We start from the raw sequence: 13,251 nt of genomic DNA, 5'->3' as shown, positions 1-13,251 counted from the left end.
GCTGAAATACCAGGGGAGGTTTCCAGGCACAACAGAGGTGCATTTGCAGATTTATGTGGGGTAACTTGAATAGTGCATGTCAATACTCTGTTACTTTTATGAGCAATAAAATCCACAAAATTCATGTGAAATAAAGAAAAAATGGTTTTAATTCCTTTAGAACCTGTTAGGTAGAAAACTGGGCTTGATAATTTAGCTGAGTGAGCACAGTTTATATCCCAGAACAAAATGCAAGGGGGCTGATTCATCTCTGACACTATCTACAGTTAAATCAGTGTATTTTACCAGAAATTGCTTTAGCACAAGAAGTTCTCTGTGTACTTAACATCTCGTCTTAGGAATAATGATTAAGAGAGGATGGAAAATGAACTTGGAAGACAACAGAAGAAATAGCAATATGTACAGCAGTGAAAGCTACACTACTAGCAGTTATTATTTGCACATTCTAAGCCAGCTGTTACTTGCTATTTCCTAAGCAAAACAAGCATTTTACATGGCCTTACACACAACTGGCTATGGACTCTTCCTTTGCAGATGTGTCCATAGGTAGTCTGGTACCATTCTGTCTATGCTACTCGGTGTATCTCCAGCACCAGAGCCTTCTCGGCATGAAATAATAATAATATCAGCTGCTATATAGCTCCTCCTTTTTAATGCCTTATCTGTACAAATTTTCTATTTACTTTAGTTGTGACATATTGCATCCACACAGTGTAAAAGGGTAAATTTTTGCCACACTGTTAAGAAATTTGCAGTAGGAACCCCATTGCTTCAGGTCTTTAACTCATGCCAAAGTCCTAAATCATATGCCGAAGTTTCCCAGGTAGGTAACTGCTTGAAAAGAAACTTCAAGAAATAGATGCTGTCTGCTTATTTTAACTGTCGAGTCTTAGTTGCACAGAGTCACTCTCAACCTTTAAATAAGCCTGCTCCCCTCTATCAGCTTGATAAAGAGTCAGACCTGAAGCCTTAGGACTGCCTCTTGAAGCACCCAAAATCAGGCATCTAAATTAAACAGACTAGGTTCCACCTCAACAGCCTTAAATCCATGTGCAGTAAATAATTTTTTTTAAACATGCAACCAGTGAGAATATTTATGACGTGGTTGCAGAGTCAGCTGTTAATGACTTCTGCTACTGCCAAGAAAACTAGTTGAAATAATAAAGTTGGCCTGCTGAGTAAAGTATTAGAACCATGATTTTTCTTTTCTTGAGCATTATTTAGTAGTTACCTTCCTATATATCTCTGCTGTAAGCTTTTATTCCTTACCTACTAAACAGTTCACATGCTCACCGATTTTTGCTCTGTAGGATTCTAATTTCATCTTCTCCTGCAGGCTGGTTTTTTTTTTTCCTGGACTGCATTATGTGCTCCCCTCTCTTGTGTTTACCATCACTTCGCTATGGCATAGGCACTCTTAATTGGTTAAGATTATCCCCGATCTGATCCGTGTTGAGGCAACAGCAACTGATGCCAAGTACACAGATACAGATTTGCTGCTCATGCCTATAGAAGCACTCAGTTTGGGATAAGCATGGGAGAGAACAAATGTATGATATAGGCAATACCAAAGAATATATTTCTCATTTGTTAAACTGGGATACTCTACTTAATATATATACATAGGAAGAGAATGAAAGGAGAGTTTGGCATTTTCATCCATTTTTATATAATAAATTATTCAGTGAAACAGGAGATCAGAGTGGGATTCTACAACCAAGAGAAGATAAAAAAAGAGTTATTCCATAATTGAAGAAGTTTTTGTCCCTGTAATGGATAATTATGGAATAACCCTCTTTTATAAGTTTTTAAAAGACATGAGAATGCTCTCAACTAAGTAGCTCTCAACTCTTACATCTTCTGTAAGAGCCTGTGATTTGTCATAGGGGAAAAAAAAATCCTGTGTTTGATCTTCTTTTGTTCAAATTTTTACACTGCATTCAAGATATTTAAATGCTGAGGGACATCTCCACATGGGTGCAGATATCCACTCATTTGGGTTTCAGTGGAGGACAAGGACATATATGGCCTTACAGGTATGAAACTGCCTGCATTCAGCAGCGCCGAAATGTTGTCCTATTCAGAGGTTCAACTATGGACTTGTGTGCTTAAAATTAAAAAGTCACTGTAGAAATGCCAGTTACTATGAAATACCAGTGCTTTGAAAGCACCTATCCTCTGAAAACACATTCTTAATGTTCATATTTGTTCATATTTTGTGGGATTATGTTTGCAGTGAAGTCTGGAGACTAAAAATAAAATTAAAAAAAAATGTTTACTTTTTGAAAATATATTCAGGCATCCCTGAGTATCAAACATTAGAATTTCTTAGTGCAATGTATATTTCTAACAAAGGATGGGAATGGGGAATGGATACAGTTTATTTGTAAATTAAATAAATATGTTTCCTCCATGCCCTTGAGAGCTAGCTGATTTATCAGTTAATAAAATAATCATACACCACAGACTTGTGCTTCCAATTTATTTTAAAAAGAAAGAACATTGCATTTTTGACATATATGAATACAAATGTAACACCAGAGGAAACTTTGTGAGTAGCCCTATATATATATCACCAGCCCTGCATGAATTACCTTACTTGCTTTTCCACTGCTATTTATGGGATGGATTCTGCATAAACACTTATTTCTTCAACAATTCCTAACTGACGTGAATGACCCTATAAACCTCAAAGTGACTACTGGCTAGATAGGAGACTACTTGTCTGAATAAAGAGTGTGGAGTGTGTATTTAGCACAGGTGAAAATGAAAGTTATATTCAGGAATTTAGTTTTAAATCTGCAACTAGACTTCGCTAATATTTACACCTAAAACTATAAACTAAACTTTAAATTAAATATATTCATTTAAAAAACTGTGGTTGAATTTATTATTTTTCTCGACTAAAAAGGCTGATACAGCTTTAAGCTCTGCAGAATTTGGACAAAAACAGTTTGTGCTGGAGAGATGTGTTCATATGTATCTCTCAGAAGGGGAAGGCTGGTGTCTTCTAACAGATTTCTTTTTCTTTTATTTGAATTCCTTAGAAGTTTTGCGGCCAGCAAACCATATTGTAAAAAGCACACAGGAGTGTTGCAAGTAGAGGTAAGCGGATGGCAAATCCAATGTGCCACATGGCAATTCAGCCCAACAATGGCTATAACAATGCAGTGAGCATGGATCTGAAACCCTTCTGTGAATATGGGGCTCATTCCTGCAGCCCTCGTATGAATAACTGACTTCAGCGTGTCTGCTTGCGTCAGTAAGGAGCAGTCCCCCGAGCAGAGTGTGCCATTTCAGACCCTTGTTTTTTTGTGTTTGATGGGAAGCTGGGTTTTTTAGCATTCCCAACCCCACCCCTCCCACCTCCTGCTCTAATCATCTTCTTTTTTTGGATATATGCCTCTCCCTCTCTGCTCTTTAAATTCCCTCTGCTCCATCCTATATATTAGCCTCAGCCCTACTTTGTTATTTTTGTTGCTTGCTTCATCCTCCCTCCATCACTACTCCAGACACTTCTCTCCCCTTTGCTAGTCTGCTCAGTTCCTTGGGGACCCTTCACACTCCCCCACAATTGAGCAGCTTCTCATTTCCAATGGCATTTTAAAAACTCTAGGCTATATCCTCTTCTCTTGAGAGAAAATTTTTTTTAAAAAAAAGGGGCGGGGGGGGAAGTGCATGCACAAAAAAACACCACAAAAACTCTTTTCCAGAAACTCCAGTATTTTACACTCAGAGACTTCCAGACAAATTCTCTTTTCAAAGGAACACAGGAATTTGAGAGCTACAAGGATGACAGGGCACACTGGCCACTGAAGTTCATGGGGCCACAGGCAATCGCCAGAGGTCCTTGGGTTCTGCTGATCAAGCCCTTCTACGAAACAGGAAAATCTCTCTTCTGGCAGCAGCGCAGCCCTCTGAAAATCAATGTGGGTGCTGGGGCAGCGTTTGCTCTCTGATGGCCAAGCTGGGCGGAACTCAATAGGAGTCTCTCTGTTGACTTCAGTAGATTTTGGGAGGATCAGGCCTCACGTGTGCAGGTGAGAGGCAGAAGCTTTCACTTTCTCATGTAAATCTGTGGAATAAGATTTCAGAGAATCATGATACACAACACTGCTATTTCTCAGAATGCATTCTGACATTTCTGCTAAAGCATGCAATTTTTCAATGTAAATTAGCCCATTCTCCTTTAGAGGAAGATAAGCTTGTGGCAAGTGTCCCTTCTGAAAGTTGAGGGCTTCTCTGCCCATCCTACTCTATATTTATTTGAAGTGTCAAGCCAGACTTTCTGCTGAAAGACTTCAACTGAAAACACTTAAGCTGTCAGTTGCACTGATATATACCTGGAGTTAACCCCACACCAGTGTTCACAGAGGTTAACCAAGGACAGGTCTTTTCCTCATCAATTCATGTGCTGAGCAGCTCTTGGGGACCACCAGACTCATATTGGGTAAATACTGGCATCAGGGAGAAACGCCTAAGGCAGAAGAACAATAAATAAACAAAATAGAGAAAGGGTGTAAAGAATTAGAGCAGAGAGGGGATAAAAGAAGGAGTCGTGGATCAAGGAGTGACAATGGGTTTGTTGTTTTAGTGCATCCCCGAGAAATGGGATGCAGAGGGGAGAACAGGTGGGACAGAATGCTGTCACATTACTGCAGAAAACATTTCAGCAAGATAGCTCAGTTGTGTTTAAATATGGAATTTAATGATTTTTTCTTCTTTTTTTTTTTTAAATCCATTTCAGTGTGTGATATTCTGTAGCATAAGAATATGTTGTCATGTTTAAGTTTTTTTTATTTTTTAGCATATACCCCTTTTATGATCACCCTAAGACACTTTAGACTAAGCAGTTGCACTGATTAATCCACAACTCAGATGTACTGGGAGCATGAGGTGAAATGAACCCAATGTGTGTATTAATCAGCCTTACCATACAGTCTGTCCTGTCTCACCACTTAATTAAATTCAAAACCAAATAGTTTTGGGGAGAAGATTAGGAGGGACCACTTTTTTAAGTGGGTTTTACATGAGCTGTCCGCACTGCATGGAAAAAAAAATACAAGATATATTTAGAACAATATTTTAATTTGTGATACTTTACTAGATTAGATGGAAAGAATGTAATGTTTAAAAAAGGAAAATGTGATTAAGAAGCTTAAGTGCACAGTATATTACATGAAAATTCTGATCATAAAGAAAGGTAATATCTACTCAAAATTATAATTTCTGTACTTTTGAAATCATCTCAGCAAGAATTATCTACCCATATCAAATTGTAGCACTTGTCAAAATCAACTGTAAAGCATCTCAAGTGCTCTTCTGAATCAACAAAACAGATGTATAGCGATGTGAGGTTGCACTGAAATGGAAATAAAAGTGAACTAGATGCCAGTCATTGCCCTTAATCTCTTGAACCCGGCACTTAACACAGAGGATATCACAGGTCTTTGGGACACTGTTTAGAAGGGAAAGAAATCAAGACTTGAATCTTAATAACATACGCAAAAACACTCTATAAAATTATTTTCTTTCAGCTTTAGTAGAATCTGATATGCTCAAAGATCACCTTGCCTTGTTCATAAACATGAGGCAATGTTTGAAACAGCATCCTATTTCAGATTTAGACAGACAGAAAAACTAAAATGTGTGAAACTTAGAAAAAGGTGTTTCAATTTTTAAAAGAACAGTTAAATATGTTTAGTGATTCAAAAGACATCACCCCCTCCTTTCAGCAAAAACGTGAAATGATGTTTATGGGATAACACCTGCAACAGAATGAATATAATCAATATAGCTTTAGTTACCATTACGATATTGCTGATTTTTATTAGGGACTTAACAGATGAAAAACGACTGAAAGCATCAGCCATTAGGAAACAACAGGTCTAACTTCATAGGCTAGAACATGGGTTTGGAAGTGAGGTCCTCTGCTAATTTCCTGTAACACACCTTCCCTGGAAACATGAAGAAAATTACTGTTTTTTCCTTGACTTTGTGATGATGGTGCTTCCAGAAGCGTGATGCACAACAGGATGACCATTTCTTTCACCTGTCCTGTGAACCAGTTCTGCCCGTGCATCACAGGATTTTTTATAGACTGGTGCGGTACTGCAGAATCATACCATTTATCAATACTTTACTTGCTTCCCTGTCTTCAAATACATTTACACTTTGAGAATTTTTAGTAACCAATACAATGCTGAAAATTAATGAGTTCTCTGCTACACATAATGAAGCCATCATAACAAAAGCCATTCATAAAATAGCCCGTTTTCATCAGCAGTGTTACAAGGCAAACCTGGACTGATGAATGTGGAGCCCTTCTGACCCCCAAACTGAGAGGAGGTCCAGATGGACAGAAACCTCTCTCCAGGACAGACCAAGGAGCCCAAGCCCCAGTCTGGGTACCTGAGGACCAGACTCCTGGACTCACAGTAATGTGGTCTTGTGGCTCAGTCCAGGCAAAGCTATCAACCTTACAAAAAGACATTGCTCTCATTTTGCTGCTGAAGCTCAAAGGCAAACATTCTGCTTTGTCCAGATGAAGACAGGAACAAGCTACAAATATTTTAACCTAATTGAAATGCATTTTGGCAAAGCTGATTCAGGTGTAAGTCCTTTCTGAAATTCATCCACCAGTGTCTCTCAATGATTTGCCACCTTGTCCATAGTGTACAGAAAAGAGCAGACTATCTGGATCTTAAGAAAGACAGAAAGAAGAGTGTTTGAGACCTTTTGAATTCAGCATGTATAACAATTTGAAAAACTGCTGAGCAACACTTCTGCAGGTTATGTGTTGCAGACAGTATTGATTCATGCAAGAGAAGAGACAGAGTGACATCTACTTTTAATTCAGTTATGACCACTGTCACTGATTTTTTTGATATAAGCTGGTTAATCAAAAGGGTAAGTCCCAAAGCAGAACAAAGCAACTGAGTACGAGGTCCAAGCTGTAGTTTCCAACTGTGTCAGTGATTCACTTTATAACCTCAGGTAAATCAGGTAACTTCTATATCTAGCGTTTTCTTAACATTGACAAGTATGAGCACACTGAGGAATTTCTTCAGATTTTCCAAATGTGGAAGTGATTTTGCTAGGTGCTAGAGGTCAATAGGCTATTACAAAAACAAGAATAGAGAAAAGAGGAAAATTAAGGCTTTGGACAACATAAATATACAGAACACTCTAATAGATACATGCTCAATTCAACACAAAACCCAGCCTAAGCAGGCAGGCACGGTAACAGCTGAAAAGTTATGCTGAAACACAAGTAGGACAAAACATTTCTTCTCACACCAAGGTTCCAAGCGGAGCCAGTTGTGTCCCCACACATACAGGCATGGGACACCTGAATGGTCCTCTTGTCCTTCCACTTCTGTTCTGTCTTGCTTCCTCTCACCAGCAGCACGGCAGCAACGCTAGCTAAAACAGAAAGCCTGACTTTCCTTCCTCTATTCCCCTGTTGTTGATTTTAAAACAACGACAAAAGAGAACATTCTACTTTTGTTTGGCACGAAAGTGAATAATTGAAGTTTTTCTGTTGTTTTCCAACGTTTTAGGAAGCAGTGAGTACATATCAGTGAAGTGCTTCCTGACAGTACTCGAAGTCCCGAGAAACATGTTTTTTACAAGGAGAAGTCCCGAGGTGTGTCCCAGGGGCAGCTCCAGGCACCCCAGTGTGCCCAGTCCACCCAGTGCTGCTGCAGTCTGGTGTGGGTGGAAGACCCAGCTGGTGCAGACTGCTCTGCAGCCAGACTGGAAGCACAGCGTGGTGGACAGAACATGTTAACCCTGCTCACAAGAAGGGCCACTTCTCCTATCTCACAGAAGTCCAGAGGAAGTCCCACCATAGTGGAAGAAGCTGGCACTGGATGGGATGTTGTGTGTAGTTGCACCGCAGCATCACTAGCTTGCTCTTCTGTGCCAGATCATGTACATGGAGAGATGGAAATGTGCCTCCAGATTTCTCTTCTCTCCCATGGGGGTGGCAGCAGGTCCTAGGTGGCCACCATCTTATGTTCAGGCTGTGGAGGAGGTGTTTAGTTGTACAGTGGACTACTTTAAAGAGACTTCCACAGTGAATATTAATTCCGCTAACTCCATAAGCTTTTGAGTCAGTTTTCAGCACATTTTTTATTTGCGTTGACATTCAAAATTTCTTCTCTGCACTGTATATGATGACACTTTGGTAAGTGTATTATTCTTTTCACCTGGCCATGTTTCCTTTCCAAACTAAACACATAACAGAAATAATTTCAGCTTTCTAGATTATTGCCTGACAAAACTGCGGTGGCTGTGAAAGGAAAATCGACATTACAGCTGCTCTCTGTTTTAGATTTCTTTTTTTTTTCCTTTGGTTTGGATGCTTTCTGAAACGCGGAGCAAAATTGCATTGTCTGTTGCACCACAGTACATACATTGTTGTTCCCAAAGGTTTACTTATAACATTCACAGCACCATTTATTTTTTTTTTCCTTTCCCCCCATTGTCATTTCTGTACAGATTTAATACAACAGAAACATGGCTTCCACTGGGAGCTACAGGTAGAGTAGTTCCAAAGTTCTCTATAATTGGTGTCTGCCATGGCTGCTCGCAGTAAGTTATGTAAATCACAGCAAGGACCCACAACCCCTAAAGGCATGAATATTTTTTTTCATTCAGTGCAGAGAATAACTACAGAATCTTAGTAATAGTCCCCTCTGCATCAGGGATCTCCTTACCAGGCAAAGTCAAGGTCTAGATACCGGCCATGTCAGTTCTGCAATTTAAATCCTACTGTTAAAGATGATTTGGTAGGCATTACAGTAGGTCAAGGCATTATAGGCAATACTAATTTTTAGAATGTGTTTTGCCTTCACAGCTCTTGCAAATCCACCTGCTACTGTTTACACTCATTGTGGTAATTCCAGAAAGCCACAGATTTGAATATTTTTTTATTTATTTCTGTAAAAACTCTTTAATTTAAAATGAAATGAGGGGCTGTTGGGTTTAATTATAGAAATGGAGGAATAATTCCATTGATTTTCTAGCGATGTATTTCAGTTCAAGTCATGTCTTCCAAGTGATCAAATGTGAGGTTACTATTAAATCTGTTTCCTTTAAAATAACACTGAAAGTGTGAGAATTTTTAGCCTAAATTCAATATGTCAACTTCTGTCTTCTTATCATATTTTATTTCTCTCACAAATCTTGCATTCATGGGTCATATACACCAGTTTATGCACTATCTATTCAGTAACTGAATGGATCCTTAAAACATTGTAATTGTCTACTTCTATTATCAGGAAAAAAGATTTCCTGAAATAAAATCCTTGTTCATATTTCTACCTTGATCAGAAAACATCAGGATGTCCTTTGGCAAAACATGTGAAAAAAAAAAAAAAAAAAGAAGGGACAAATGTTTTTAAAGGTAGCTAAATCTGATTGTTCTGCTTCAGTTACCAGCAAGAATTCTGACAAAGAAAAATCTCTTTTGAGCTTGACTTTGCATATAGACCCCACCAGACTGAATCTTAATCTAATCTAATAACTTGTCTTATTTTACCTCCACTCCTTTTCATCTACTTACTCAGGAAAGCTAAGATCAGAATCTGTATCTGTTTTTCACTGAGCACCCATATTTCTTCTTTCTTTTTTTTTTTGTTTTTTCAGAATGTAAAGTTAATGCATACTATTCACACACAATATAGTATTAAATGTACACACAGGCATATATACACACATTCACTTTAAGAAGCACACACAGGTTTTCAAGGAAATCAGGTTTCTTAACAACATGGTGTTAGGCAGGGATATGTACCTTAATCATGTGTTTTCCACGCACCTGTTTTGCTTTGGGCTGTAACACCTGCACCGTGTCCCTTGCTGGGGCACACAGTGTAAGTGGGGATAGAAGGACATGGCTGAAACACCAAGCACCCCGTTCTGGAACAGCCGTCAGCCCACCCAGCTTCCCTCAGGGCTTCAAGGAAACAGAATTATGACAGAGAAACAGACTCCCAGGAGGATCCCAGTGAGGAAATAAAAGTGACTTAAAGCCTCTGCCTCCGAATGGATCAGGGCCCCGCACGGTGTAACCCCAAGTGTAGAGAAGAATACCAGTCACTGATGCAGCCCAGGCTTAGTAAATTATTTTTCCATCAATTACAAAAGGCACCTACTCAGCCCTGTTTTTCATCCCTCTACCAGCTAGACAGATCGAAGAATAGAAAAGTTAGTGGCTGGTACAATCGGCTAGTACCAATTCAGTGGTTCAGTGCTTCAAATGTCTCTGTTCTCTATCATCTCAGAGGTAAACGTGAGCTATAATCATCCATGTGTCATGCTCAGCTAAGCTGGCTATTGGCAGAAACAGCATGCAATTGAAATTTTGCCCAGCCTTAATCAATGGACTGTGTCCTCATGGAACAAGTGATAGCTGCTTCTGGCAGAGACAGGCAACTGCAGAAATCTCCTTCCTCTATGACATATGATAGAAAGTTTTTAGATTACAACTGTTACATAAAATAATGCAAATAAACCATATTTTCACATGAAAAGTGTTGTCCGGAAAGGCCAGCGAGATCTATTCAAGCCATAATGGATGCACACAGCTCCTGACCTTCATAGATTTTACATATTGCAAAAAATGTACAATTCATTTGTCTATTATTGATAAAACTTGTTTAAGGCTCCTGCAAGCTCTCAAATGGCTGAAAAAAAATATGAAAAGTATTATTATTTTACTTCAGTTAGCCAAAATCAAGCTGTTCTACTACAATTCCCACTCTCCCTTGAGGCCCCTGAACTCTGAATGTACAGGGTCTGGAATACTCACTCCCTACTGTAACATGAAGCCCAAGATAGCGCAAAGAGTACCTATTTTTCCAAGTGATTCAAGACTCCTAATTGTAGTTTAAGTTTTGGCTAGTTAGGACAGAATCCAAAAGCTTTCTGCAGGCTGAAGTAATTTTGGTCTGGAAAAAATTATTGGGGAATGGGTGAAAAAAGGAAATCAGCTTTATAAAAATGTTGCATCACTCTGGCTTATGTCAGATGAGTTATGATAAGGTACACTGTGTCTGACATGAAGAATCACATTAACTTCAAAATAAAATAAAAACTAAAATGGGTTTGGTTGTGGGGTGGGTTTTTTTCCCCCCAAACTCTGGTATGCCTAATTTCAGTTACTGGAACCATGTTTTCTACCTTCTTTTTATGGCCTTTTTTATAAAAGGTAGCTGGTACTAACAAAAAATTTTGGAATCGTTCAAAACTTTTCACAGTTAATTAGTAATGCATGTAGCAAAACACCCACCCTACCTCTGGGCCTTGGGGGTTGCCCTGGTTCACTTGTAACTGATTTATTTTTTAAGGTTGTCTGGCACATCTCCACTCCAGCTGCTTCCAAGAAATTTCACCCAGCATCAGCTGGGAAAGATCAACTTCACATGCTGACATACAGAGGCGGTCGTAGGAATATTGGGGCCTCTGGTGGGAGGCATCAATGGGAATCTTTGCTCTTTTTGCTGATCCAGGGATACAGCATCTGCCACCATACAGGACTTTTTGTTGGCATTTTCCTTGAAAAAACACTCACCTGATCACCACACTATGTTTTCCCTCAATCAAAAATAGAAGTGTTATCTTTACCAGATTTGTGGCTCATTATGTAAGGCGATGGTTTTTGCGGGCATCCACAACCATTGGTAATGACTTATGAGCCACCAAAAAAATGGTGCTATTTTATAGACTGCTTAAATTTTACAGAACACAAAAGAGGTTAGAGAATGATTTTGGTATCTTTCCTTCTGTCAGAGTAACAGCTTATTCTGCAAGTCTACTGCTGAAGCTCATGGCCACAAATACTATCCCTTTTCCTAGGGATGCATGGCTTTTTTTTTTGTGATTTTTTTTTATTCAGAACTACCATGTTCCCTTCATTATTCTTTCTCATAGGTTGAAAATTAATTTTATCACTAGCCTTCTTCCATATGCCTCCATCTGATGTCCTTGTATTAATTTCTAAGAGTATCTGAAACAAGAGCATCTTATCATTTACACAAAATACTGTTTTCAAAAAATTGTAATATCTAATTGAGTCCATTAGTAAAGGAACAAAGGATTTCTAATTTTAACATACAGAACCTGATTCTGCTTAAATTCAGATGCAGTACACAAAGCCACTCACTGTAAGATACAGGCTGCTAGTGAGTTCTACCTCTGGATTCACTTTTCCAAATTTGTGTAGGGAGTTGAATGTTTGAAAGATTTTCATCTGTTAGACATGGGCTTGGTTTGATCCAAAGTTGAGAGTATCCAACGGGAAATTCCTTGGTTTGTTCTTGCTTTTCCAAACTTCAACAGCCTTTTTCTTCACATGCATAGTTTTGGAACAGTGATACAGAACTCATTTTCTTTTTCAGAACTGGAGGCAATAACAAAAAAAAAGCAGAACCGTAACCTCAGCACTATGAAGAAAACTGGGTGCTGATAGATTATCAGACCTTTGATTTAAACAATATTCTCAGAATCTTTTTTTTTTCCCAGCTAGATAAACTGAACGAGATCGCCACAGTTTTGCTATGCAACATTACTCAGTTTAACTGTTACTTTATGTTCGCCTGTGTTCAGATGCTTATAGCGAGAGAACATTCCCAACCCTCACAGAGACAGAGACTGTATTTTGTTAGGATAGCACACTTGCTATGTTCCATGCAGCTCAGCACCATTAAGCTTCTGGGTCTAGCATTTGCTGCCTGCCGCCAGGATTGATATCTTAGTATTTTCTTCCTAGTCTGTGGTTACATTTCAAGAATTAAATGATCATTCAGAAAGTTGGCTTCAGTTTATGAGCTGTTAAACCTAAAAGAGATACAGTACGTCAAAATGAAAAGAAATAGTCAAAGTTATAATCATTAATGTTAACTTCATCCTCAGAATCTTTATCACTTGGCACATAATGTGCACCCATTCCTGTTAAAATAATTTTATTCATATCTAAAAAAATTATTTTCTGTGGAGGACCCAGGTGATCCCTTGGTATTGTTTTGTGCTTTGTGAGAAGGTGGACGGAGAACTCTGGAAACAGAAATCTTGCGTTTATATCCCTGGTATATCTGGCACTGACAGATGAAGTGAAATTGTCTCCATACTACCGCATTAGCAGAACCCAGGCTGGATTTGAAGGCTGAGTGACAGCTCAGCTGTTGTACCCTTTCAATTTTTTTCCCCATCATTTGAGACCATCAAGGAAGGAGACTGGTAAGA

The sequence above is a fragment of the Patagioenas fasciata genome, chromosome 1 (assembly GCF_037038585.1).
Source record: "Patagioenas fasciata isolate bPatFas1 chromosome 1, bPatFas1.hap1, whole genome shotgun sequence".
In the NCBI taxonomy this organism is placed as follows: Eukaryota; Metazoa; Chordata; class Aves; order Columbiformes; family Columbidae; genus Patagioenas; species Patagioenas fasciata.
The sequence above is the reverse complement of the archived record's forward strand: the minus strand, read 5'-3'. Positions refer to the sequence as shown.